Source organism: Manis javanica, chromosome 3, assembly GCF_040802235.1.
Source record: "Manis javanica isolate MJ-LG chromosome 3, MJ_LKY, whole genome shotgun sequence".
NCBI classification, from domain to species: Eukaryota; Metazoa; Chordata; class Mammalia; order Pholidota; family Manidae; genus Manis; species Manis javanica.
This window is the reverse complement of record NC_133158.1, coordinates 47142380-47170157: the sequence shown is the minus strand read 5'-3', so window position 1 is coordinate 47170157 and position 27778 is coordinate 47142380. Positions and strand designations below refer to the sequence as shown.

The 27778-nt window shown below is 42.0% G+C and overlaps 1 protein-coding gene and 1 long non-coding RNA gene across 2 annotated transcripts in view; one reads left to right on the top strand and one right to left on the bottom strand.

Moving 5' to 3' along the window:
• Positions 1-11454, bottom strand: part of HLCS (holocarboxylase synthetase) — a 187806-nt gene extending 176352 nt beyond the window's left edge. The window contains exon 1 of the mRNA XM_037014643.2: positions 11220-11454. The gene's annotated coding sequence lies outside the window, so the exon portion shown is untranslated. The remainder of the gene's footprint in view (positions 1-11219) is intronic.
• Positions 11027-13750, top strand: LOC108389579 (uncharacterized). The gene is made up of 3 exons (XR_012129139.1): positions 11027-11302; positions 11630-11975; positions 13416-13750. It is a non-coding gene; the product is annotated as an uncharacterized lncRNA (long non-coding RNA).
• The last annotated feature ends 14028 nt before the right edge of the window (positions 13751-27778 follow it).

The following is a 27778-nucleotide window of genomic DNA, read 5'->3' as shown; positions in this document are numbered from 1 at the left end:
ACCCATCAAAATGACCAGCTGCTGTGGAAAAGGCCTTCCCAGACTCAAAATCTCTAGCCTCCCACCCTTAGGAGGCATGCCTGGAAATGATGGTTTGGGGACAAGGCTAAAATATTGACTAAAAGAATATCACTCCCCTGGAGGAACTGTCCTGCCCCCCATTAAATAGGTCATCGCTGCTCCCCAGTAAACCTATCATATTGACATTAGTTCTGTTTGAACTTGGAAAGCATTCCAAATTCTCATCAAATGGCCAGAGCTGAGAATGATAGTTTGTTTTTCAAATAAAGAATCCCAGACTAGTAGGAAGCATTAAGTAGATGCTGGAATTTAAACAGTTGTTAACTGAAACAGTTCACATTTAGTAATTAAAGTACGTAGGCTCTGTTGTGTAAATAAAAGAATCTATTTTCTGCACCACAATGTTGGAATGCTAAAAATAAATGATACTCAGAGATCCCAGGGTCTCCACAATGATCATCTGTTTGAAAAGATGTCCTTTGAAAAAATGATTTAAATACAGTATTTAATTGAAATCATGAGGTTTTTGTTGATGAAGAGCTTTTCTTTGAATATTTGATTGTGCGATTAGCCAGAAATTATCAGTGTATTATCTCCATATGCAGTCAAACATTAAGTGAATTAAATATCTTAAACCAGTAGTCCTCTTTAATACTGGTTTAAACTCAAAAAGAAAAATTCCATTTTAGACTGATAGAAACAAAATACCAGGGAAAGAATAAATTTGAGGCTTGGGCTGTGATCAGGGCCTCAACCTGGGGGAAAAAATTGTCATTTCAATTACTGCTGACTAGAATTCCCAGCCCCTATAAAGGCAGAGATCAAACAAACCACTACCACTCCCCTTAGTCAAAGATTATTTGGAATTCCAATTTTTTAAACCATTTACTTCTATCAGGTAAATTTTGTATTAAATGCCTTGTACATTTCCATAAGTTAAGCCTTCTAATTATGTCAGGAAGCTAAGTTTATTATTTTAATTGCATTTTATTTTGATAAACCGGCTATTCTAATAACAGCTGATCCTTGAACAACATAGGTTTGAACTGCACAAGCCCACTTGTATACAGAATTTTTTTAAGTAAGTATATTGGAAAGTTTTTTGGAAATTGGTTACAATTTTAAAAAATTCACAGGTGAACTGCATAGCCTAGAAATACTGAAAAATTAAGGAAAGGTATATCATGATTGCATAAAATATATGAAGATACTATCTTATCTACATATATTTTATCATTTACTACCTATTATGTTATCACTTACTACCATAAAATCAAGAGTAGGCTATTAGTAGTTGAGTTTGAGATAGCCAAAAATTATATGCAAACTTTTTATTTCACTGGGGTCAGTGTCGTGAACCCCTCATTGTTTAAGGGTCAATTGTATTATTATTGTTTTTGGTTATTTTATATTTACCAAAAGGACTCTTAAGTTATACACCAAAGTTATCTGTATTAAAAATATGGATAATGGCAAAGGCAAGATGTGGATTTTGATCCAAGAATTAAAAGATGCTTTCACATAAAACCCTAAGAGCCTACTTTTTAATGCAGCATTATTTCTTAATTATATGGAATGGCAAAATAATAGCTCCCTGATTTCCCAACAGTAATAATAAACATATTAACTTGTAGTAGGTCAAGATAACTTTAAGTAGAACCATTTGAATCATTTATTCACTAAATAACTTATGGAAAGTGAATTCTTTGACTAAGGGTGTAACTATGTAACATGTGAAATTGGTAAGAGAATGTTACATATATTATAAAAGATCTTTTAAGATAGGATTGAGTATAGTTGAAATATATCAACTGTGTAAATGTGTAGATTCTAATATTAGAAATTAAATAATAGGCAGAACCAGTTTGGCTAGAGATGACACACGTGTGGACTTAAAGATGTTATTTAAGGGATTGCTTGTGGACAAGGCAGTGATGAAATGAAACATGCGGAATGTTGTAGGCTGAGCTGTCTGATTTCAAAGTGAAGTGGCAGGATGGATCCTCCTCCAGTAATTCAGTGTTTGAAGGGGGCTGGGAGCTGCTTGCTAAATTCTGCCACCTTCTAAGAACTTAAAACTATTAGCTATTAGAATGCCAGTATCTTCAAATTGAAAGCAAAATACAAACAATGGAACCAGACTCTCCATCAGATGAATATTCACAGAGCCACACCGAATGAGAGATTGTGAATTACTATACATCGTTACTGAGGTACTAATCATGAAGGGAACTAGACAGAAAATCTTCATCTCTATAAAGCGACTTTAATGCTCATAATAATATATTGCTTTTAAAACAATCATATTGTCAAATCAAGCAAAAAGCAACCTTATTAAAATAAAGAGATAAAATTAGAGGATCCAATTTAACAGTAAAATAATTAGGGTTTTACCTGTTAAAATAGCTGATCATTATCTAATAAAACTAGATATAAATCAAAAGAAGAAAAAGAACTCTTAAGTATTAGAAATTAAGAAACCCATTTTTAAATAACCTAGTAACTCAAAGAGGAAATAATGTTTAAAGTAAAAATTATTCATAAAGTAGCAAACAACAAATAGTTATTGAATATTTGATGCCAAGCACAGTTTATAAGCCCTATTAATTAGAAGATCTCAACCTTTAGTATAATCTTAGGAGTTATGAGTACTATTTCTATTTGACAGATGAAAAAACTGATGCATGAAGAGGTTAAGTAAGCTCTCCAGTGGAATGCAAGAAGAACAAGAGCTGTGATTCAAGAAACCTACACTTTTAATCCACATACTCTAAGAATTCTTCATAGCAAACCTGCAAATGTGTATACTGACATGTTTAAGGGGGACTTTTATAGCTTTAAATGATTTTATTCTGAAAAACATATGAAAAGAAATCAGTTGTAGTAATGGAAAACAAAGTATACAAAAAATTGGAATGATGGTAATAAAGATTGAGGTTAAAGAAATAAAAAGAATGAAATTGAAAAAAAAAAATTAGAGGATCTAAAGAATTTTAAATTAGAACACCTTAAACTATTGAAAATAATTTATATGAACTCATATCTTTAAGAGAGTAAGAAATACCTTCTCTAGCTTTGTTCACTGAGATAGCCTCAGAGTAACTTTACCCCCAAATGCATCCTAGTGCTGAGATCCAGTATGCATGCATATTTTCTCCTTGGAGAAATGGCTGACTGAGGTCATAGGGAGGTACCTGACGCAGCAGCACTCCTTGTACCTGTGTCAAAAGGATACAGGAGCCAACCCAAAAGGGCTCCACCTAGCCAAATTAGCACAATTTGAGTATCAAATTGAAATGCATCAAATTTATGAAGAGCCATGAGTCCATGAAAATTGAAGCGTTCTAAAAGAATGTAGAATAGGTCACTGCTGAGTCTTGTTATTTGGCTACCTTTGTATTACCAATTCATTTATCATATTGATGAAGACAGTAAGTGGTACATTCTTCCCATAAACTGTTTCTGACCCAGTAGAACATCATCAGTACAAAGGCCCACAGCTGTGATACAAAATGGAGAGCCACACGAGAGAACCAGAATTCAGACAGAGTTTGTCTTACGGCTTTTGAAAAGTTGGATTGTCCTAAAAAATATGACAGTACAAGATATATCTTGAAAATTGATCCACCTGTATGGGAGCTGCAGGCTTCTCTGAGCAGACAGAAAGAAGTGATGCTTTTCACTTGCCATGAAGAGAGGGGCTACATGATCACATTCCTTGAGATTATACAATCATTGATGGATTCAGTGCCTCATCAAGGACTCAGGATAAAAAACACAAAGATCTTGGGTGTTAAATGATCTTAGTAACTAGGACAGTGTTTTCTTAAAGAGCATCCATCTCCTAATCCAGTTAAATTTTGAGTTAAATATAGAAAGGCTAAGAAGAAGCAATCCACATTTATATTTCTGGATTAATAAGAAATCTATGTGTATTTGGTATTCATATGCCTGAAATGCGTTAGAGAATATGGCTGTTTTAAGGACAACCTTAAAACTCTGATTTGAAACAAGTTCTTATATATAAGTTGAAATCTTGAAAAGTTTATGAACAGTATTGAAACATCTAAGAAAATGTCAGGTTTGCCATACTGATAAGTTTAATTTGCTAGATTTGTATGTGAATTGTTTTTATGGGCCATTGAAGTACATAAAAAGGAAATGTAATTTAGAAGGGCTTGCAGTTTGGACCAAATGCTGAACACCCACTGCAGGCGGGCCCCTCCCACCTCTCACCATGCTTGTCTCCTACTTCCAATGAAGAAGAGTGGTTTTAATCTCTGGCAAAGCTTATCTATAAATATACAGATGTAAATGTGTGGCTGGTATGTCCACAGAGGAGGAGGAAGAAACGAGTCCCTCTGTATAAGCTGTACCATGTATCAGTAGGTGGAGAAAGGAAGATGCTCTGCACAAACTAATAGATGCTGGGCCTACCTGACCCCTTTCAGATAGCCTTCTGAAGTCTCTAGTCCACAAGGTCTTCCCTTCCTCCCCTCCTGGGCATCCTGGGGTCTCCTCTCCCTTACCTGTGTCACAGGGCCCCTCCCTGCTGGGCACGAGGCACCTCCTGGAATGAGGGGGAGGCTGCAAAGAAGACCTGTGGGCTGATGCGTTCAAGATCTGGTGTGTGCCGGGCACTCCTTCCTCCCTCCTACCAAGTAGTTATTGCTTTTAAATCAGATGTGTAGCTTAGTTTCTACAGTGACCCAAAATACCAAACATAATAGATAAAAGTTAACACCTAGGTTCAGCAGAGTGGAACTAGAGACACTCAGTAAGAGTTGCTCTCCAGAGCTCCCTGAGAGAGCAGGTTACTTCCAAAGTCGGAGCACTTGGGTAGGAGACAGTAGAATACTAGTTTCAAAATAATGAGAGAAAATAACAGCCTAGAACTATGTACCTGCCCAAACTATCCTTCAAATAAAGATCCAAAAAAAGATGTTTTCAGAAATATAATGACTTCACAGAATTTCCTACATACAGCCCCTCACTCTAGGACGTACTTTAGAAGGAAGAAAATTTTTTTTTAAAGTGAATGGATGGGAAATATGTGGCATATAGGAGCCAACAAAATCTGGAAATCAGTTTTGCTTTGTCTTTTAATTGTAAATTGAATGTATTCCCTTTAAAAAAAAAACACTTGTGGATTTTTTTTTAGTCTATATGTGGAAGGCAAAACTGTAAAGTTTTGGGACTATGGCTTATCTTTGTGGCCTCAAAATATGTTAAGTAAGGCTAGTCAACATAGCAAAAACACTAATTGCAAAGGGAAAGACTGATATGTTAAAATTAAGGACTTTTATTAAGAGACACTATAAAAGAAAGACAAACTAGAATGAAAAGTATTTGTACAGCACAATTGATAAGAGGGTCACAGCTAGGAAAAGAACTCCAGATCAGTAAGAAAAGGTCAGAAAAAATGGGGGGAGGGGAGCAAAAGACTTGAATAGCACTTCAGAAAGCAATGCACCCATTTGCAGATAAACATGAAGGGTTGCTCCATCTCAGAAATGTGTACAGATTAAAAGCTCAGTAAGAATTGGTTTAAACCCATCAGACTGACAAAGGTTCCCTTGTTGGTCTCTAAGATTGTAGCTTCTTCCCTCCTTGCTCAAAGACCTCACCATTTTTAGTTTTCATCCCTTCTGCGTTTCTGCAGCATCTACTTTTCCACCCTTAGTGTCTACCAGATACAGAAAGAAGGCACTCTGGATAGTCAAACAGGATTTAATAAAGAGAGCTGACTAGAGACACAATGAAGGTACCTGTTTTGCCAATGGGTTTCAGCCCCAGGCAAGTGTGCTATGGATTCAATGTGACCAAAGAAATGACAGTAGAACGACGTTCTTGGGGTGAAAGGGTTTATTACCTGGCTTGTTCTCCCAGCAGCAAGTCCAGCACTAGCGTCTCTGCCTCTGCCCAGAGCACTGGGCCGAGCTCTCTTATACAGCACAATAATAGCTTATTGCCTGAAGGTGTGGAAGCGGCCCCCCAGCAACAGGCCAGTTACATCATCAGGTGGTTTAAGTTCAGTGAGGATCCTGGCCATAGGAACCCCAGCTTCCCCACAGTGCCAACACCACCAAACATGGGACACTGAGGCAACACAATTAGCAGAAAGCAGCTACCCACCCCCAAGGAGGTGAAGTGACCTCAGCCTAGGACCAGGGTCACCTGGCAGCAGCTGGAACCTAACATCTGCCCTGAGGGAGACAGAGTCACAGAAAAACAGCTGCTGCTGCCGGAGACCCCAGCAGAGCTAGAGGGAAGGGCCATTCCCCTGGCCTCCGCTTTCCCCTGGCCTTCTCCTGCCCTTTGGCTGCACTCACTGGAAGCCAAACGGAGGAGGAGCATCAAAGAGCCTCCTTGCGGGTCTGAGAGAAAACAGGCCAGTAGCCTGCCCCCATCCTTTCTGAAACTCTTCCCCTTGAGTTCTTTCAACTCATTATCTGTGTCTGTTCCTATGTTATGGGCTGAAATGTGCCCACCCCAAAATTCTAAAATTGGAATCCTAACCTCCAGTGCCTCAGAATGTGGCTGTATTGGGAGACGCTGATTAAGGTAAAATGAGGTCATATGGGCAATCCCTAATCCAGTGTGACTGGTGTCCTTATAGGAGATCAGGACGCAGGTGGGCACAAAGGAAAGACCATGTGAGGAGAAGGGTTGAAAACGCCATCTGCCAGCCAGGAGGAAGGCCGCTGAGGAACCCACCCTGCCAGCACTGGGACCTCGGACTTCCAGCCTCCGGGCTTAGAGGACAAGTTCCTGCTGTTTAAGCTACCCAGTCTGTGGTACCTGGTTGTAGCAGCCCAGGCAAATTAATCCTAGTTCTGGGTTAGTTCCAGAACATCCTAGTTCTCAGTAACCCCTCTGTCTCTCTGACCTCCCTTTGAACCATTTTGCTCGAGTGAATCTTTGCCCCCATTCTGGCCTCCCCTGTACTCTCATCCTGGGGGTCCCCGTGCACCCCGCCAGCTTCAGTGGTCATGATGCTGCATCCTCCCGGGTTTCAGCACCACGGTCATCATTTCTGTGCATCTCTACTTGGGTGTTCTGTTGGTACCTCAGATGTAACATGAATAAACCCAAATGCATTTTTCCCACAAATTCCCCCTTTATCCAGATTTTCCTATCTACTAGTAACAACATCACAGTCTCCTTTTCACCCAGACCTAGAGTTTAGTCATCTTGAAGCCCTGTCTGGGCTCCACCCAGCGTCCTGTGTATTTTCTGTCAGCCGATGTCACCTCCACACTGCCCATCAAGTCTCATCTTCCCATCACCAGCCCTCCAGTCCAGGCCCCCATTCTTCTCTCATCAGAACGACATAACATCCTCTGTGCTTCCCTGTGGCCCTCCCATCTCCCACTGCCCTCCAGTACCCCTCTAGTGCACAGCTCTGACCCCACCAGTCCCTTCTCAAACCCTTCACTGTCTGCCCCTGCCCACCTGGGGATTTAGGGCTCTTGCCAGGCATTCAAGACCTGCCATTGTACCCACCCAGGCTGGTCTCCCCTTCCTGCCATCCACCCTTCATCTGTGCACCACACACTATGCTAATCACTATGCACATTCTTCCATTTAAACCCTCTCAGTAAGTCTGCACCGTGGCTATTGTCTACATCTTGCAGAAGAGGAAATTGAATTTTAGAGCAATTGAGTGACTTGCTCAAGGTCCCACAATGAGGTGGGGAAGCTGGGAGCTGAATTTATGTCTCTGGCTCCAAAGCCCTTCATCCTGAGAGGAAGAATGCCCCATGCATAGTAATAAATAGAAATGAGACTCAGGGTCCAAGAGGGAACAGTGACACATGGTTCAGTGTGCCACTGCTTGCCCAGAAGGCAGCTTTTTGTATCCAGATCTGATAGGCTGGAATTATCCAGAACTTGGGCACACCCAAAACACTGCAGGTGGCATTTCATCAAGATTACCAGAGCAGACAGCTGCATGTATATGGAAATCCAAAGTTAAAACTATGAGTCCAAATGCAATGTGGCATCCTGGTTGGGTCCTGGAGCAGAAGGACCTTGGTGGGAAAACTGGGGAAATCTGAAGTCTGTAGCTTAGTTAATACATCTGTTTTGATAAACCCATGGTTGTGTAATATGATAACATCGGAAGCTAGGTGAAAACTCTGTACCATTTTTGCAACTCTTGTAAGTAAATTATTTCAAAATAAAAAGTTACAAAAATTAAAGGATGACTTCCTACTGAGTTTCCTTAGCATTCTTTTCTTTTTGCTCTGTCACTAAGTAGCCATGTGATCTTAAGCACATCATTTCATCTCTCTGGGTCCCAGTTTTTCAACTACTTAGAAAAGGAGGGACACAAAACTCGATCATATCTAACTTTCCCTTCAAGCTCTCAAATTCTGGGATCCTAACACATTTATGACTTGATTCACCTTACAAGGATTTGATTTGCAGTAACGTCTTATTCACTTTCATAACCCTATATTTAGCATCGTGCCAGCACCTAGCAGGTGCCCAATAAAAGTTTCTGAAACTAAACTGGTATAAACATACCTCAATTTGCAAAATGAGGTAAAACTGTTACTCTTTTACCAGCTGGCCACTAGAGAGCGAAGTGCTCACACCAATTTTCTCCACTGAAAGCAAATTTATTTTCATCCAGCAGAGGGGAGTGGTCTTTTACATCCCAGGCTTGTACAGCTCCATTCCTGTTTAGGGGAGGGGAGTCGCCATCTGTGAGCAGTTTCCTGCCCATCAGACAGGTCCTCCAGCTGGGGCAGTTAGTACCACAAGCTTCCGAAAGCCCAGACAATGGTACGCACGAAGCAATCAGCAGCCTCAAAAGTCTACTCGCCTGGAGACCAAACCACAAACAGGTGAGCCTGCCGGCTCCACTTATATTGTCCGTCTGCTTAGCGATCTGGTTCCACTTCTGAACAAAAGGTCTCCCTTTCTAAGGGCCAGTTATAGAAATCGAATGAATGTGGAAATCGGTTAAAACTTTACGACCCAAATGAGGAAAGTGCATCAGCAGTGCATCCCCCAGCAGCCAGGCCCGAGCAAGTGCCAACTGCACTCTGGATATATAGTGAAGAACAGAGGCCTCAGTCTGAAGCCAAGCCTCTGGGTTCAAATACTGCCCAAACCCCTGGCTCCCAGCACTTGCACAGGCAAGAGTGCCTTCAGTGGCCATGTGACCTTGGGCAGGCACCTGTTCCCACAGCGCTACATGTGGAATCCTAGCGTCCACGCAGTGCTGGCTGACAATGAAAAGGGAGGTGGGCACTCAGGCTGAGTCCGCACTGTTCTCATGGAGGAAAAGCCCACCTGGACAAGGCAATAGGAAGGGAATAAAGCAAGGTGCTTTCATTTCATCCTCAAGAACTCTGAGGTGGCTGTTACCTCCTTTAACAGTGCAGGAAGCTCAGGTGGGAGGTCTACCCAAAGGAGATGGAGTAGCCTTTCTCAGGCACAGAAAAGCTTGTCTGCCTAAAAATTTTCAACCAGCCAGTCAGTCCTGACATCTCTGTCACTTGAACCACAGAAGTCATTTCATCACCCAACAGAATGAGATTTAAAGTAAAGTCAGTGTCAAGTCCTAGGCTGTCTTTTAATAGTGTCTATCACATTAATTTAGAAAATTCAGAGTAGGGCCTCCCCCCACCCCAGTGTGTAGGAAGGACAGAAACATTCTGGTATAAACAGCAGCCTAATGATTTGCTGGGTGAAATCAGGACAGAGCATAACTGGGCCCTGGGAAGGGAGCCAGAAACACCAAAGGGACAAGCAGGGGACATCAAGGGACAACTGGGAAAGTAAAGGAACTGGAGGATCAAAAGCTGAAGGGGCCCTTAGGCAGAGTGCCCTGGGGGCATGCGCGGTCTCCACCAAAGTACAGATAAACATAGGTATCAAAGAACCAACTCAGCCCGAAATTACAGACACAGAGATGACACTCAGCACCATGGGTGCTCTCCTTGTGGCCAAAAGCGCCGTGCAAAGGGGCAGGTGAGTCCCATGATAATTGGATTTTCTCTCTCAGCCAACCTGAGTATTTTCTCCTAGAAACAGACCTCTGTGCTTAGAGAAATCAATCAGTGCTTAAAAGGAGGGAGGGAGTCATACCTATTATAAACCTTTGCTCCTGGAAATGCCTTGGGTCTGGAACGGGAAGTTTGGTGGAGGAATCGGAATCGGTGGGGTAACGGGCATCACATCCAGCCCGTACATTCTCAGGTCATGGCTTTGCTTCCTTGTCACTGAATTTGTGTTTCCACAGAGGCACTAGCCTCCAGTGTCCAGGAAGGCCAAGCCGAAATGCCCCTTGTTGAGGTTCTTGCTTCGCAGGTCAACCTATGATTTTTAAAATGCTTTCATGCAAACCCTGATTCTTAGCCCCAAAACATGGAAGGCAGTTTATAATAATATAACAGTAATTCTGCTGGACTAAAAGGAGAAATTCAGGCTATGGGAAAAGAAGAAACAAGCAGAAGCCGCCCTGTTTGTAATTTGCTTGTAAAGCCCTATATAGAGAAAGAGCTGTATAAAGAAAAAGAGGCCAGGGGCAGATGATGCGGCTGTATGGGCACCTGGTTTACACAGCCCACTTTGAAGATTTCAGTCCTGGAAGGATGAAAGCATCCAGCCCCCAATCAGGCATCCTGAATAAGAAAGCAAAACCAGAAGAGCAGGCTGAGATCAAACTATTCCTCTCTATAAATAACTCCCCCTAGGGGGGTAAACAGCAGGATCACAGGCCGGAAACGCGAGCCGAGAATATGGTCTTTTCTTGGGGAACCCACCAACCACGTGCGCCCGTGCCCCAGAGCCGCAGCCCTGGCACTTTACCTGGCAAAACGGAGCCAGGGAATCGGTCCCAGGCGTACCCAGGACCCCGCAGCAGCGCTCCCGGCCTCCCGGCCCGCACCTACGCCCCGCGCCGCGCCGGGCCAGCGGGGTGGTCGACCAGGGCGAAATGCACCCACGAGGGGAGGGGCTGTCGCCGCCAAGGACAGAGCAGGTGGCCGCAGGGGCGTGGGAAAGGCCCGGTGGGAAAGGCCCGGTCAGGATACCCCTCGGTGGGGCCCCGGGCCGCGGCCAACCCCAAACCCTGGCCGCGCCCCGTGCCGCCCCACCCGGGACCTCCGCCCGTCGGGGCGTCCTCCTTGCCGCCCCCTTCCCCGGGCTGCCCAGAAGACTGCCCCGGTGGCCTCCCCTACCTGTCCTTCGGGTCCTGCCCTAAACGTCAAAACGTCACCTCCTCGGGGAGGCCAGGCGCCCCCCGCCGCCCTCCGCAGGCCAGGTGAGGCTCTCGTACACACGCCCCTCGGCAGCACTGCCCGCCAGGTGATGGACTGGACCAGGAGTCCGCCTTCGCCTGCAGCCTGGAGCCTCCGCGCCGGCAGGGGCCTGTCGGCCTTTATTCGGGGAACTTTGCAGAGGTGATTGAAGGTTTGCTGATCGGAAATAGTGGCCAAAGTGCGCTACTCCTGGTACGGTGTTTGGTGAAGGAGCAGCAGAGTATGGGTTTAAAATGCCTACAGGGTGGATTTCTTTCCTCTCTTACCCCTTTCGTCATTACCAGAGTAACTGACATCCGGATTTATTAACCCTACTCTTCCTTCTCCAGGGGCCCTGGTAGATTTCCATTGCTACCCTAAGGATGGATGGAGCCTTAACCCGGCCGTCTGGACCCGACCCGAACGTCTTCACTTTCAGTACAGCAATTTCAAGAAAGGACTGGAGTCTTTCCCGTTTGTTTGGGGAATCGTAAATTCATTGTTCTGTGGTGGGACCCTGACTGACACAAGGTGTCCATTAGAATACTCCTGCCAAAGACAAGGAAATAAATGTAAAGACTAAGCATTTGGGGAGAGGAAGCATGTCTGACCTCCAGGGAAGTGCTTATAGATGGTCCCTGGAATAACTCCAGGTCAGACAAGCTCAAACTGAGAACTCTATCTCTGGGTTTTCTGGTAAGTCCTGGAGAAGAAATCCAGAGGTGATAAGAATCAACATCTTGAATATCATGATTTTTGACAGCTATAAAATATTCGACATTTGAGTGATGATTTATTTAGCCATCCTTCTGTTGTTAGATTCTCCGCCCCCCAAGTGGCTGTTTTCATAATGCTGAAAAAAACAGTCCTATACAAAACTTTTTAGCCACCTTCCTGGTAATTGTTTAGGATATATTCCAATGCTCCAGTAAGTGAGATTACTGGGTCAAAGAATATAACCTAAGACTATTGCAACAGAAGGCCAAACTTGTTACCTCACATGTTGTATCATTTATCTGCTAATAGAGGAATGGGGGCTTATTTTAGCACACCTTTGTCAAGATCAAATGCTATAATACAAATTTTTTTTAATCTTTCCTATTTTGATTAATGAAAAGTGGTATCTCTCTTTAAACAGTTTTTCTTTCCTTTTGAATTACTAGGAAAATTTTTTTCCCAAGGTTTTACTGGTCATTTACATTTCTTTATGTATGAATTATCTGTTCATACCTATTACCATTTTTCAATTTTGGTTTAGAACTTTTCTTATTGATTTACATGTGTTTTTCACATGTTAAGGATAGTAATCCCTAGGCTGTCATATTCATGGCATATTTTTATCCCAGTTTATCATTTGTCTTTTAATTTCATTTACGATGACTTTTGTTTACCATTTTTAAATTTTAAGTAAATAAAATCTCTCAATTTTTTCTTTCATGACATTTTTCATTGATTTTATGTTTAGAGAGTCCTCACCAACTTCCAAAACTATAACTATTCCCTAGTACTTAAAATTTTTTAATGATTACATTTCAGATTAGACCACTATCTTGAAGGCCTCTTCCAATTCTAAAATTTTAAGGGTTTTCTGAGCTTTTCTACATTGCTATTTTGAAACACAACCTACAAAAACAGTAGATATCACTGTTTTAAAACTTAACATATTATTCAATACATCCAATAGAATTTCTGTAACCTATATGTAAGGTATGAAATCTAGTAATAAAATGAACATTGTGTACCTATCCCTCAACATAAGAACTAGAATATTGCCAAGGGAGCTTGTTAGCATATTGAACTTGCATTCATATAAAACCATGAATATTTTCCATTTGCAAAAAATCACTAATCCTCATTCTTACACTTGTTCTGCTGATACTTAAAACCATGTGCAACACAATGATTCACAATCACAATATGAGTAGATCATGGGGGTGGTAATACAGCATGGAGAATATAGTCAATGATTCTGTAACATCTTTCTACATTAATAGATAGTAACCGCACTAGAGAGGATGACAATTTAATACTAGGGTAACTGTTGAACCACTGTGTTGTACATTTGAAACCTACATACGATTGTATACAACTATACTTCAATTTTTTTAAATGTGCAACATTTTTATGCCTTTTCAGTTGTATCCTGTTGACCGCACACCTTGGGTCCAGCCAGCTGAGACCCAGCATCATAAGTATTAACCTACACTCCTTGATCTGCCATCATCAGTGAGAGGCAGCATCTTCCCTGGAGAAGCTTTGAAATAAAATAAAGTAATAAACTAAGTCTGGTAAACCCTCCCTGCTGGATAGCCCTCTTTGAGATCTACAATGCACATTAAAAAAAAGAAAAATAGAATTGCAATATTATAAATACCTCTGTACTTCTTATCCATCCTCCAGTTCCCCATCCTTAATTTTACATATATCATTCCCTACTTTAAAAAATATATCTTAAATACAAATGAATGTATCCCTACACAGTACTTAATCTTTTAGATTTATAAAAATATTACTCAATAAGTAGACTTCTGAACCTTGCATTTTTTTCCATGAAAAAATTATGCATAACTGCATTTTATTCATTTTTGCTGCCATATAATATTCTATTGTGTGACTATACCATTATTCACTTAGCCATTATCCTATTGGGTTATTGGACATTGGGTTATTTCCACTTTGTACTGACAGACAATGCTGCTCTGAACATCCCCTTCCTTCTCCCTGGGACCCATGTGCAAACATTTCTCTGGATATGGATCTAGGAAAGAATTACAGGTCCAATATCATATTCGGCATTAAAAAATAATGTTAAACTGTGTTCCAAAGTAGTTATATAACAATTTCTATTTCCATTACCAGTGGCCTTTACTTGCTTTCAACTTAGTAACTTTAGACCAAAACCTTTTTCTTTTCAATTTTAGGTTTATACTGATTTCCACAACTTCCTTGGAGAATTATGTGGTTCTCAAACACAAAACATCAAATTGTGGAATCCTCTAGAGGAAATGAACCAGCTAATCACAAATCCCTTATTGCCCAGTGTCTAAATTTAGGCTTGCATTAGATCCATGGCTTTTGGGACAATGGAAGGGGTGTTACTAACTCCAAAATTCTGCTATAAACTTGGTGTGGGGAGTTTTGCTAGTAATATGAGAGAGTCCTTTGCACAATAGCTTGAGCAGCTGCTCTCAGAATCTCTTTCTATTTGCAGCTCTGCTCTCACCTTCCATGTTACATACAACCTTCTATTTAAATCAGCCACTCTTAGCATCTTGAATTACTACTCTCTTCTTAAAGACCATAAAAACATTTACACTCTTTGAGTTGGTCTTCATAATTCAGGGCATTTACTCTAAAAATGGAAACAAAAGAGGAAGTTATATTTGTAAAGACATTATTAGCAACTTTGTTTATAAGAGTGATTTTTTTAAATTGGAAATTTTTTAATGTTCAACAATAGGGAATATATCCCACAAAGCGGAGTAGATCCACTCGAGAGTACTAGGTAGAACAGGCTTTTTTCTTCTCTGAACCATGTGAGATTAAGTTGCAGGAATCATGACTTTTCACCCCTAAGTATCTAAGGGTATATTTCCTAAGAACAAGAATGTTCTCTTACATAACCACATTGCAATGATCAAACTCAGACGTTTAACATTGATCCAGTGCAAACATGTCCTCTCTAGTCCATATTCATTTGCGTTTTGCTGACTGTCCCAATAACATCCTTTATAGCAATATTATTTTTCCTGGTTCAAAGTCATACATTTCACACAGTTGTTATGTCTCTATTTCCATTTAATCTGGAACAGTTCTTTAATCTCTGTCTTTTGTAACCTTGACATTTTTTTAAGAGTCAGGCTCATTAGTTTGTACCATGTCCCTCAATTTGAGTTTTTCTGGGGTTCCCTCATTTATCCAATTTAGGTTATGCATTTTTGGGTACATGACATCAGTTGGTGATGCTGACATTAATCACATGGTTAAGGTGGTATCCACCAGATTTTTTTCCACTATAAAGGGTCCTTTTTTACCTTTATAATTAATAAATAATCTGCAGAGTGATACTTAGAGACCATGTCATTTCTTATTTTCCAACAAGCTTTCACCCAGTGCTTCCAGCATCCATTAATGATTCCTGCCTAAATCAGTTATTGCTACAATTGTTGCAATATGGTGACCTTTCTAACTCAGCTACCCCTTCAGCATTTGTGAATTGGCATTCTACTGTAAAGAAAAACTGTCCTTTTTATCTTCACAGGCATACCTTCGAGAGATTGTGGGTTCAGTTTGAGACCACTTGCAATAAAGCGAATATTGCAATAAAGTGAGTCAAATTAATGCTTTGATTTCCCAGTGCATATGAAGGTTATGTTCACACTATACTGTAGTCTATTAAGTGTACAATAATAGCATTATGTCCTTAAAAAGGTTCTTCATTGAAAAATATTTTATTGTTAAAAAATGCTAATCTGAGCTTTCAGTGAGTTAAAATCACTGAAAACAGAGCACCATAGCAAATACAATAGTAAATGGAAAAGTTTGAAACAAGGCAAGAATTACTAAAATGTGACACAGACACAAAGTGAGCAAATGCTGTTGGAAAATGGCACCAATAGAATTGCACCATGCAGGGTTGCCACAGGCCTTCAATTTGTAAAAAATGCAATATCTGTTAGTTGCAATAAAATGAGGTATACCTGTATTTATTTATTTTGTAAGTTTATTTAGTATGACTAAGTAAGTGTTTTTTAGTATCACTCCGGGCTCACAGATCCTTATTTTTCAATATGATAATTCATTACTGTCATTATTCCTTTTGATGGTCAACTTGCTTCAATTGTGGCCACTGGAAGCCCTGTCACGCTGGCCCTGTGTCTGGACCTGTCTCCATCATTCTTTGAGCACTCTTAGCTTTCAGCTGGCACACCAAGCTGTCTTTCACTTTCCCTGTCCCTCCCTGTCACTTCTCCAAGGAGTTCTGAATAATGGTATTTAAAAAGCAATATATGAATACAAGGAATGATCATGGCTACTGGAGTACCCTGCTACTGAGGGTCTTTCAGCAGACAGACCTAGGTAACAGATTCTAAACCACAGAGCTGTACTTTCAGGCCACAAAGTTCCATTTCCAGCCCACAGAGTTCCACCTCCACCCCACAGAGCTCCACCTCGAGGGCACAGAGGTCCTCCTCCAGGGCACAGAGTTCTTCCTCGCCACCGCCATATTGGTATCACCCTTCTCCCAGGGAGAATGCTAGCTCCCAACAGTATCATCATATATACTAAATTGCTTAATCCTGCAACACACAGAATATATTTTTCAGAGTTGCTTTGCAAACCACTACCAACTAAGTGAAGTTCTTTCATAGTTGTGTTTGCTTATTTATACACAGAAGGTGTACAAAGAGCTGTGTTCAAAAGTAATTTCAGTTTACTTTCTTTCCTGTGGTTTTTTGCTATACAGTTTAGTTCATTTGTTTACCTCTATTTTGTATTCAATTTTAGGTGTCTTTTCACCCATCTTTCTTGACCTAGATTTATTTTTTGAATATTAAAACATTCACATTTGTAAAAATCAAAACTAGCAAAGAGGTCTACTTGAATAATTTTCATTTCCACTTAGACTTTCACCCCATTCCCACCTACCCACTGTAAGTAACCTGTTTATTAGCTTCTAGTTTATTCTTCCTGAAGTTTTTCTTTGAAAAAATAAGCAGACACTTAAATATTTTATTATTTCCCCTTGATTCACACCAAAAAGCATACTATATGTAGTGTTTTATATTTAGTTTTTTTGCTTATCAATATTACTAGGAATCACTGCACATTAGTGCGTAGAGAGCATCCTCACTCCTCCAGAACAGCATAGTTCCCTGTAGTGTGGATATACCAGACTGTATTCAACCAATTGCCTATGTAATTGGCGCTGAAATTTTGTCATTGAAAACAAGGCTGAAATAAACTTGTATGTGCATATACTATCATGGGTGTAGGTGTTTCTTGAAGGTGAGTTCCTGGCTGTCTAACTGTTGGACTAAAGGGTAAAAGCATACTAAGCTTTGTTAGAGATTGTCAAACTCCCTTCTAGGAGTTGTACCATCTGGTATTCTGATCCGCAATGCCTGAGTGCCTGTTTCCCCACAGCCTGTCCTATTGCTTTCGACTTTTTGCAAATTGGATAGGTTACAAGGGGTATCTCAGCAAAATGTGCATTTCTCTTAACATGACAGGACCTGAACATCTTCTCATACAAGGGCCAGGTTTATATCATTTTTTTGTAACTTGCCCATTCATGTCTCTTGCCTTTTTTAAAATTGAATTTTTGATCTTTGGTTCCCTCGATCTTTAAGAGTTATTTACATATTTGGGATATTAATTCTTTATCAGTGATGTGTGTTGTAATATTTTCTCCCAGTCTTTTAGTTTATTTACGGTAGATTTTGTTTGGCTACTAGACTGTTTTTGTTTTTCAATGTGAAGCGCAGCAATCTTTTTTTCTTGCATCTGCATTTTGGGTCATTAGAACGCCTCTACCCACACCCACGTGATAGAAAATTCGTCAGTATTTTCCGGACGCGGTGGGCATACGAGCCACACAGTGGGAGCTGGAACGGAGTCGCTCAGAGGGCGTCGGGCCGCGCGTGCGCATTGACCAGCCGGGGGCCCGCCGAGGGGAAGCGCGAGTGCCGCGGCGCTGCGGGTCCCGCAGGTTCCTTTTGCGGCCCTTCGCGCCCGCAGGAGCCCGTCTCCGGGAACACCCTGCTGGCCGTCCAGGCTCCCAGAGCGGCGGCCGGCCTGTCCCGTCCTACCCCGCCCCGCCCCGCCCCACTTCTGAGAACTGCCGCGTGTCCCCGCGGCGCGTTGCGTCCCCGCGTGGGCTCACTGCACCGGGGGAGGACCTGCAAACACCCGGCCGCTGCCGCCACTCCTCCGCCGTTGAACCCTGGACCACCGTCTTGGGGAAACAGAAAGCCATTGGATGTGTCTCCTCTACCAGCCGCCGCTCCTCACACGTTGCCCCGTGTGGACCCTTTTTTGTTGTTATCCTCCTCCAAGCTAGCCCTCCAGTCTCTCTCACCCCTCAGCCCCGGTGCTCCAGCCCTACAGATCCATATCTCAGGAGGCTCAGCAAAAATAGGGGCCATGTGCTTGCCATCTCTGTTCTTCCTTCCTAAGGGTTTTTTTCCTCCTGATAGCAAATACGTGGTGTCTTTTCCAACACCAACAAAATGCTCCAATGCTCTGCCCCCACTTCAGACAGACAGCCACAAATGGGATGCCTGGGCCACCCATATTTTTGCCTGAAGACTGCAAACATGGGTTCCCATACCGCACCCCTCAGGTTTGATAATTCCCTAGAACTCTCACAGAACTCAGAAAGGCGCTTACTTAGCATTGCCAGTTTACTATGAAGGATGCAACTCAGGAACAGCCAAGTGAAAGAGGTGCATAGAAGAAGGGGTGCAGAGCTTCCATCACTCCTCCAGGGGTGCCCCCTGACACCCCTCACCCTGAAACCCTCTTTTCTAGGGTTTTTATGGAGGTTTCCTTAGGTAAGCGGAAGGAAAGGGAACTGACATTTCCAACCCTCTAATCATCTAGTTGGTTCCTGTGGATACTGGCCCCCATCCTGCAACCATCTAGGAACCCACCAGCTACCACCTCATTAGCATAAACTTAGATATGATTGAGAGGGGCTCAGTAGAAATACGAAAGTTCATATCACTCAGAAAATTCCAAGAGTTTAGGAGCTTTGTGCTAGGAATTGGTGACAAAGACCAAATATATTTTTTTATTACACATATTCGCCTAAACCTATAACCTAATTTAATTGTGAGGAAAGTATCAAATTCCAATAGAGGAACAATCGCCAAAATACCGGGGTTAAATCTAAAACTGTCAAGGTCATCCAAAACGAGGAGAATCAAAAATTGTCACGGCCAAGAAGAGCCTAAATTGATGCTTAAACGTAGAGGATCCAGAGGGAAGCATGGCACAGAATAGAAGTCGTTAGGGAAAAACAGGAACTCTGAACAAAGCACAGATTATAGTTAATAATAATGTAGCAGTATGGGTTTGCAACAAGAATGCTATATTAATGTAAGATATTAACAGGAAACTGGTTTATAGGGACTCTGCACTATCTTGCAAGTTTTCTGTAAATCCAAAATTATTCTAAAAGTTCATTAAAAAAAACTTTTATTAAAAGGAATTTTGATTTTCAGGACCCACGTTCTCTAAAAGACAGGAAATAATTTCTAAAAATACCACGTTGTTGTTACATTTATGGTCAGTATGCTGGCAGGGTAAAAGAGAATACTAGAATGAAATCTTATATGAGATGCCCATAATGATAGACATGTTGTGTGATTGGGGATTGTGAGGAACACCCCCACCACCTGCCAGTGATGCTGTCCTGGTCCCTCAGTTCCTCAGCCTGAACGAGGAGTTACAAGGGGTCAGAGTGCAAGAAAACTGGGTTGAGATTTCTTTGGAGAGAGTGTTGGTTTTGCTGTGAGATTTCATCCGCTGGCCCTCCATCCCCCAGGAGAAGCCCAGAGAGCTTGTTAGTCTGTGTCTCGCATTTTGAGGATCCATGAACACATGTCTCACATGGCCTAGGAAATCGAGAGAAGAGATGGGCTGGCCAACTGCTTTGGTGGCAGTGCTAGAACATGCTGCGGCCTGCACTCTTTTTAGGGGTCCCTGAATCCCACGTGGGCTATGGGGGAAGGAGGGAGAGCTGGCTCAGGATCAACAAGGGTCCTCAGTGAAAATCTCCAAAGAAACTTAAAAAAAAAGAAAAAATACTCATGAGGAGAAAAGGACCTGAATAGCAGCTTCTGAGAGCATAGAGCATCCCTACCGGTCAGACCTGTCCCAGCCTCCTACCTCTCCCACTGCAGATGGAGCCCATGGGGGTGGGGGCTTGAGTGAACTGGCAGGGCACCAAGGAGGTCAGGGAGAGTGGAAACCTCCAACCATTCCCACTTCCTGCAGGCAGGCAGGCGGCTGCCAAAACCTGCCTGATCTCAGCTGGCCTTGGAATGGAGCTTGAAGGACTGACTAGTATCTAGGAATGAGTTGAGAATGAGTGTGTGACTTGAAGTGACCCTAATATTATCTCCTACCTAAAATGAACAGAAAAGTTTTGGGCCACTGTTATGGCTTGAACTGTCACCTCAAAGAAGATATGTTGCACACACGTAACCCGCAGTACCTTAATATATGTAGGACCTTATTTGGAAATGAGGTCATTGCAGATGTAATTACTTAGGTTTAGGTCATGCTGGAGGAGGCTGGGCCCTACAAAATATGTCTTTTTAAGAGGACAGCCATGTGAATACCAAGACAGCAGGAGTAGCACGTGATAACCAAGGCTGAGAACTAGTGATTCAGCAAACCACCAAAGCTTGGAAGAGGCAAGGAAGGATTCGCCTATGAGGTTTCAGAGGGAGCGCAGCTTTGCAGAGGATTTGACTTGGGGCGTGTAGCCTCCAACACTGTGAGGCAATAAAATTCTATGGCTTTTAGCCATCCAGTCTGTGAAACTCTATTGTGGAAGTCCTGGGAAATTAATACAGCCTAAGAGTTTTCATCTGGAGCAGGTAAAGATAATGTCCATTTAAAGAGAACACAGAATATAAAGCCGTGTTCATCATGTCCCATGAGTCATGCATACAGTATACTAATTCCTCCAACTGTCCTGTGCGGTAAATCTCTCCAAGGGACCAAGAAAGTGACAGTCCCCTGGCATGGAGGCATAGGCCCATAGGTGGTTCAAAAGGACAGAGGGGGTAGTGTCATGGTGAAAAACTCAGGCACCACTTCCAAGAACTTACCCTGCACATATAGTCATGTATGTACAAAATGGTGTATGTACGTATAAGGCTATTCACTTAGTCACTGTAATAACAGAAGGTTGGAAACCACCTAAGTGTCCATCAGGTAGGGACAGGTAAATAAATGTTGGTACTCAATATACTGAAACACTGCATAGTATTTTTAAAAAAAGAAAGTTCTCTGTGCATTGATATAGAAATAGAAATACAGTAATCTACCTTTTGTGTAAAAGGCAGGGGGGCTGACAACAGAAGTGTATTTGTTTATATTTGCATAGAAAACACTGAGGCATGCACAAGGTTCATTGGGGACGGGGATGGAGTGAACAGGAGCAGGGTAGGGAAGTGGACTTTTTAATTCCTCCAACTGTCCTGCCGGGTAACTCTCCAAAGGACCAAGAAAGTGACAGTCCCCTGTCATTTTTTTATGCTGTGTTACTTTTGAACCATGTGAACACATGATTTACTAATAAACTGAAATTGAAAAATGAGTAAGGAGAGTATTGAGACCACAGGTGTTTGAGAGAGAGGAGGGAATTGGGTACATTGAATAACGGGTGACTGTGGAGGTGGGAGAGTGCACCACAAAGAGGTTAGCAATTGATCAGCGAATCCTCAGGTTCCGAACCTCCAACATAGCATCAGGGAAACTCATTCAAGGCAGTGCACAGTCTAGATCAGACGGAAGAGAGACCCTAATGGGGAAGGTGTGGCTCTATTCTGGTGTGAGATGATGAGAACTGACCAGTAATAGCAATGGGACTGGAGACAGAGGTTTTTGAGAAAGATCTAAAAAGAAAAATTCTCCCTAGACTTCTTACATCTCAAGCGCTCTTTGAAATAAATGGGTAATAGTTGTAGATATTATTTTTGCCATATGATTATATTTACTCTAATTGTTTTTGGCATATGAAATACTGCTTAAGGCTGCTTACATTTTAGAACTTTATTTTGATCTGTATTTGGAATTTCCATTGACACCAAAATGTATGTTTCAGCTTCCTGAAATATGTGCTAGCTAGTTTGAGGGTTTTCTCCTCTATATCCTTATGTTAGGCATACATTTTTGAGTTGTTTCTTCAGGTTACAAAGTCTAGCAACATTTTCTGTGCGTTTACTGAAAATCACTGGCTTTATATATGGTAACTATTCCAACTTGCATTAATAAAAACTTACAATGTGTATTTTTCACAATAAAGTTCCTCATTGGCCTCTAGAATGTTATTATTACATTCATGTATTCTTCATTGATAATATTCCACTCATTCAGCAAATATTTATTGAGCATCTATTATGAGACATGGGATGGCAAAGATTTCTAGCTGTGTCTTAGTAATCATTATTCTATTTTTTTTTTGAGAGGGCATCTCTCATATTTATGGATCAAATGGTTGTTAACAACAATAAAATTCTGTATAGGGGACTCAATGCACAATCATTAATCAACCCCAAGCCTAATTCTCAATAGTCTCCAATCTTCTGAAGCATAACGAACAAGTTCTTACATGGTGAACAAATTCTTACATAGTGAATAAGTTCTTACATGGTGAACAGTGCAAGGGCAGTCATCACAGAAACTTTCGGTTTTGATCACGCATTATGAACTATAAGCAATCAGGTCAAATATGAATATTTGTTTAATTTTTATACTTGATTTATATGTGAATCCCACATATCTCCCTTATTATTATTATTTTTTTTAAATAAAATGCTGAAGTGGTAGGTAGATGCAAGATAAAGGTAGAAAACATAGTTTAGTGCTGTAAGAGGGCAAATGCAGATGATCAGGTGTGTGCCTATAGACTAAGTATTAATCCAAGCTAGACAAGGGCAACAAAACATCCATGGATGCAGAAGATTTCTCTCAAAACAGGGGGGGTGAGGTTCTAAGCCTCACCTCTGTTGATCCCCAATTTCTCAACTGATGGCCCCCCTGCAACTGTGCCTGTCTTAGGTTGTTCCTCCCTTAAGGAATCTTACCCATCTCTGGCTAACCAGTCATCTTCTGGGGGCCATACAGGAAAATGTAAAGTTGGTAAGTGAGAGAGAAGCAATATTATTTGAAAAGGTTAGCTTTTTACTTCTTTGCAGATTTATGCCCTGTGGCTTCTATGCCCAGCATTTGTCTTGAGGTATCTTTACCACTTGGAAGAATTATGATACTCGGTAATTTCGATATGAGGCATGAATTCTACTTTAGGGTTGTAATTAGGAAGAAGTAAAGCTATAGAGGTAGCAGACGGAAGAAAACATGGGAAGATTGATTATTTCTTTGACATATCTTCTTGTAGAGTAACATAAGCATGTATAGGTTTTAAACTACTAATTAAATTGCATACACATATTAACATAATAGGAATACAGCTACATAACCAAAGCAGACCTACAATTACCAGCCATCTCCAGTGAAACCAAAAAAACCAGTTAGGTACCCTAAGCATTTGTGAAAACTTATCAATGATATGATGGATATTGTCTAACTGAATTTGAATAGTTTGAGAAAAATCAGACAAATTAAAACAACACATTCCTGGGAACTGTTCACATCCCATATGTTCTTTTAACAGTAGATAGTCTATAATCGCAATATTGTGGAGCGCTTCAACTTGCACTTCTCCTAATTCTTGGTTGAGGTCCGACAGTATAGATCTAGTCAAATTTGTTGTTTTACTGTATGCACAGGCCAGCTTAGATATCTCCTTCTTCATTCCAATGGCAAGTCCAGGATGAATGCAGCTACAACTGCAACAGTGCTAGGATATTTGTTGCAGTTTTTTGATGATCCTCTTCTGAAATGACTCTTTCAGAGAATGTCGATGTTGGAAGTTCTTCTTCATATCGTATCTTAATTCGTTTTCTGGGTAGCCAAATTAGGCTTTGATCCTCTGTATAAACACAAACAAACCCTTTGCCCACACTTTGATATGCCCTTTATACCATTGTGAAGAACTTATTGGAGATCACCACACAGGAACTGCTTTTTTTTTTTTAAGAGAAAGGAATATTATCAGAAAAATGTATCAGAATAGCTGATCATCTGACACCCTTTAAATGATCAAAATTAAGTATATTTAAAGCATGCATTAATTGTTGATTTACAGTTAGTGTTATCCTATCAGAGAGTAATCCCCCTTTTCTTTCTTTTTTTTTTGTTTTCATTAATCTACAATTACATGAAGAATATTATGTTTACTAGGCTCTCCCCTATACCAGGACCCCCCCACCAACCCCTTTACAGCACTGTCCATCAGCATAGCAAAATGTTGTAGAATCACTACTTGTCTTCTCTGCTTGCACAGCCCTCCCCTTTCTCCCACCTCCCCATTATGCATGCTAATCATAGGGGAATACCCTCTTTCTTCTCCCCCCCCTTATCCCTCCCTACCCACCCATCCTCCCCAGTCCCTTTCCCTTTGGTACCTGTTAGTCCACTGTTGGGTTCTGTGATTCTGCTGCTGTTTTGTTCCTTCAGTTTTTCCTTTGTTCTTATACTCCACAGATGAGTGAAATCATTTGGTATTTCTCTTTCTCCGCTTGACTTATTTCACTGAGCATAATACCCTCTAGCTCCATCCATGTTGTTGCAAATGGTAGGATTTGTTTTCTTCTTATGGCTGAGTAATATTCTATTGTGTATATGTACCACATCTTTATCCATTCATCTACTGATGGACACTTAGGTTGCTTCCAGTTCTTGGCTATTGTTAATAGTGCTGCGATAAACATAGGAGTGCATCTGTCTTTTTCAAACTTGAGTGCTGCGTTCTTAGGGTAAATTCCTAGGAGTGGAATTCCTGGGTCAAATGGTAAGTCTATTTTGAGCATTTTGAGGAACCTCCATACTGCTTTCCACAATGGTTGAACTAATTTACATTCCCACCAGCAGTGTAGGAGGGTTCCCCTTTCTCCACAACATTTGTTGTTGTTTGTCTTTTGGATGGTGGCCATCCTTACTGGTGTGAAGTGATACCTCATTGTGGTTTTAATTTGCATTTCTCTGATAATTAGCGATGTGGAGTAATCATTATTCTCTTCTTCTTCCACAAAACAGAATTTTCAGCTGGATATATGGTAGTCCAGAATAATGACTATCCTTCCCAGCCTCTCTCGCAGTTAAGTGTGGGCGTGTGACCAAATTCACAATAGGATGTGAGTAAAAATGATGCGTGCAACATTTGGGTGTTATCCTGAAAGAGAAGGGGATGCCTTTCCCTTCCCTGTCTCCACCCTGCTCCTTGGAACATGGACATAGTGAGAAACCACTTTGGATCATGAAGATGAAGCCAGCACCTGGGGAAGGTGGAGAAACAAGGTAGAAGGAGCCCGGATCCTGCACAAGCTAACTGAGCGGGGCTGCCTACCAGCTCCGGACTACCTCCTTCCAGATTGCTATGTGAAGAATCAATTTCTGCCTTGTGTGAATCACTGTTATTTGGAGTCTCTAAAGCACAGCCAAACATATCACTCTAGTACACAGAGCTTGTTCTGGTTCTGGGCATACAAGTGAAGAATACAATTCCACTGTACTTGAGTAGACAAATGTTTTAAGTGATAAGCTTTGTTCATTTAAAATGCATTTATTGAGTGTCAACTATGTACCAGGCATCTGTTCTAGGAACACCCAGCCAAGGATGAAATAAGGCCATGGGCAGGAAATGAGCAGGGTCATTTCCCAGGAATTGTTGGGAAAGGCAGATGGACAATGGCTCAGGACAAATGGCCCCAAAGAGCCCAGGGCAAGGAGAGATGCCAAATGCCCTGCATTCATTTGCTAGGTTTGCCATAACAAAGTACCGCAGACTGAATGACTTAAACAACAGGAATTAATTTCCTTATGGAAATGGTTCTGGAGACTTGAGGTCTGAGATCAAAATATGGGCAGGTGAGGTCCTTCTGAAGCCTCTCTCCTTGGCTTGTAGATGGCCGTCTTCTCCCTATGTCTTCACAGGGTCGTCCTTCTGTGTGTCTGTGTCCAATCTCCTCTACTTATCCAGACACACCGGTCATGCTGGATTAGAGCTCATACGTATGACCTCTTTTGGCCTTAAATACTTCTTTAAAAACCCAATCTCAAAATGTAGTTATGTTCTGAGGTCCCAGGAGTTAGGACTTCCACATATGGATTTGGAGGGGACACAATTCAGCCCACAACAAACACCTTTTCATGGGGTCCTGATTGGACCATGCCTGCCACCCCATGTAGCCAGGACAAGAAAAGGTCATCATAGTGGGTTCAGGGAAACTGTGAAGGCTCTCAGACAGTCCCATTCCTGGAGAGCCAGGCCAGGCCCAGCTGGCATGTAGCTGGTCTTGCTGTGGGATCCCAGGGGCTAGAGACAGGTGGTGTGGCAAAGTCCTGGTGCCCCCAGATGGAGAATGAGCCCAGTGGTGAATGTGTGACAATGTCTGTAGGAAAGAGCAAAGGAGAGGTGCAAAGTCAGTCAGATCAGAGGAGCGGGGCTGAAGTCCAGGGCAGGGGCAGGGCCAGAACAGGCAATGGGGACATCAGGAAGGATTGGAGCCAAACAGAGTATTCATTCAGGCTGCATGCATTCCAACAGATAAGTAAGCTTTCAGGTATAATCTGCTCATATCAGCGAGCTGTGTGGTGGTTTCAGGGTCTTGTCCTTTGGGACAGAGCCCCATGTCCATGTGCATCTATAGGCCCACCATGCCAGTCCTTGGGGGTTTCACCAGCCTGGGGAAGTAATGGTCTGGTGCCTGTTCTAGGTGAGCCCTGGCCCACCTGACAGCTGACCATCGAAGACCACGCAGAAGGCTGCAAACACTTAGTTTAAAAAGGCTACATCCAGTATGTGGGAAGTCTCCTTACTCTTCCTCAGAGAGAACCGGCAGTGAGCTGAGCCAAGTTTACTTGTCTTTATTTCAAAGGTTAGAAGAAAATCCTTGTATATTTCCAGGAGCCATAGATGCCTAGGACTATGCTTTTTCCTCCTCATGTTCTCCGTACCTCTCCTAGCTTCATTGAGCTGTATATACGTGGAAAAGTGTCTTCACTTTCAACAACACAAAAGCCCAGAGAGGCAGAGGATACAGGGAGGGTCTGAATTTCAACTTCTCCGAACAGAAGCAGAATTTCAGTGTGCCCCAGAGCCCGAAGGATTTCCCCTGAGAATGAACAACAGGACCCACTGCTGCAATGCTTTCCCCTTACAGCACAATGTATCTTTCATTATGGACAGCCTCCTAGGAAGCCAGTGTGACTGTAAAGTGAGGCCAGTTCCAACAGGTGACAGAGGGGGCTCTGCTTGCTGAGCCTCAGAGGGAGGCTGGAGGGAGCCTGCCTGGGTTCACGTCCTGGCCCTGATTTCCTTGGTGATCTTGAAGTGATGATTTAACTTCTCCATGACTTGAATTCCACAAGTCATCTGGAAAATATGGATAATATCACTCTCTCCCTTATAAGTTTGTGAGGACTGAGTGAATTATCATCCATAACATAGGGCCTGGTGCATAGTAAATGTTCAATAAGTGTTTATCACAGCTACTGTTATGACATTAGCTGTATTTACGCAGTAGGCAAATCATTTCCTGAGCTTCTGTTGTCTCATCTGAGAAGTGAGGAGGACCAAGGAATGACACCGCAGGTCACTTCTAACCCTGGGATCTGGGGTTCTGGCTTCTCTGATACTA